We start from the raw sequence: 2,319 nt of genomic DNA on the forward strand, positions 1-2,319 counted from the left end.
GTAGAATATAAAGATATTAGCATGACTATTACCTAAAGTCTATTTTGAGTAGACTTCGGTTGCATTTTTACAGACACTCACTTTTCACAAATGTGAATATTTTTGGTTGCATACAAATTCAAAATAATACGTGTTTGCATTCGAACATACAAATCTTGCCAAAGTCTAGCCAGTGTAGAAGCTGAACAATGCGTGTGTGAATGCGGTTGACGTCTAATTTCATCAAAAAAGCTTTAAATTTAATACTAAAATGTAGGAAGTCAATAGATTTTAATGATGATTGTTTTACTACTATATAAAGATGTAAATGACACGTCTACTTGGCGTCTATATTGGTAATATTCTAAAGAATTTTTTTATATTCGAATGAATATATGTATGTGTAATTTTCAAATTCGTGCAATTTTGTTTCATCTCCAAACAAAAAATGACTTTGTGTTAAGGAAAAAGTGACAGTGTATGCAAAACATTGTCAAACACTTTTCAGTATAGACGCTGGATTAGTTAAAATGTATAATTAACAATTATTTTTAAGAAATTATTTTACTACTGCAAGAAAAGAATGTTAAACATGTTTTTGGCTTCAGAAACTCTTAACAAATTATATTAAGAGTAACTTTAATTTTTTTTATAGTTGTATTTATTTTTTATATATAATTAAATTTATAGATTTAAATTTTTTTAAATATTTGCAGAATTTATGTTAATACCAATTGCAGTTGTTAAAATGTGCAAATAAATTTCAATAAACAAATAGAAAACTTGTAGTTTTTAATTTATGTATACTTATTGTCATATTTAACAATACAAAGATTAATTTCTGTAATATTTTTGAGACATAACATTACCTTTTTAAAAATGAATTGTGAAAAGATTACAGCTATGAATCTATAAAAACCCAATGATTATAATATCATTTCAGCAATTAAATATATACAGTATATGTATAACTAATAATAAGTATCTTAACCGATATAATATGACCAATTTCTATACCTCTCAATAAAATCAATAATATTTGATTTTTAAAGTCAATTATGACGAAAAAACCATGTTTCTTCTGTAATATTTTAGAGACATAATATATATTATATATGTATATAATATAATAATAAACTTTCAACTAAAAAATGTTCTTTTTAAATTAATCGTTAATCAAATATACGACGAATAAATAGATGTTTTAGTAATAGATGTTTTGAGACAAATAATTTAGCACTGCAACTAATACTCTAATTGTGTTTTCAGAATAATTTTGAAATGTTTGCAATTTAACATATGATGGTGGTTTTAAACCCTAGGTTTTTCCCACATATACGGTAACATAATAGGCCAATAGGCCTAAGTGGATCCACTAGGGATCGCCTGTATCACCTAACCTAACATATGATGGGATACAGAGATACAAACAAAAATTTAATTTCATTGACCGTGAAGTGAATTACTAAGAGATCTACAATAAGAGACCGCAATATTAATAATTCCTTGAGTTATAGATGACGTCTAAGGTAAAGGTACAAAACTTCCTACCTTACAAAAGCGATATTTATCATTTTAAATTGTACAAATGCATTCGCTTAAATATGATTAATTATTTTTACATCACATATCACCCTCACTTCCACTTCCACATACTTCACTGTATTTTATATTTATACGAACTCGTCATGCTGTAAGCTTAAAACCTATAAACATTTTCTTTTTTTGTTTTACGCTTTCATTTAATTTTTTTTTTAGTCATTTGTTGTTGTAAGTTTTTTCCTTGCACTCTAAACAATCAAAAATTTTTTTAAACACTTCCTGTTGCGTTTCTTTTGCCACAGGCCACAAAATCGGAAACTGTAACCATTAAACACAAAAACGAAAAACAAAAACAAATATTGTTAATAACCTTCATATAACAAGTAAGAAAAAAAGAAGTAAAAAAGTGTTGTTGCAGCTTACACATGCAGCACTATGTGACGTAGTCGAATGCACAAATTTTAATTGTACGAATAGCTTATGCAAGCTTGACAGCAGCCGCCACTGTAATCGTTCGTACACATTAAGAAGACATAGTCATGAGATTGGTTATGTGGAAGCAGCAGTGGCGTACATAAATATAATTCATTTTTTTTTCAAAATAATGTAAATAAAACATTTCAAAATTGTAGTGATTTTTTACAACACATTACCAAAAAAAATTTAAAATTTTGATTAACATTTTTTTTTATATTTTAATGTAATTGAACTTATAGTGATTGGTGGTCGTCAATAATCTTGTATTTTGACTTGAACATCAAGTACAGACGAGTCTATTTTTAGCAAGACTTTAGCTTA

The sequence above is a fragment of the Teleopsis dalmanni genome, chromosome 2, assembly GCF_002237135.1.
Source record: "Teleopsis dalmanni isolate 2A chromosome 2, ASM223713v2, whole genome shotgun sequence".
Classification (NCBI taxonomy): Eukaryota; Metazoa; Arthropoda; class Insecta; order Diptera; family Diopsidae; genus Teleopsis; species Teleopsis dalmanni.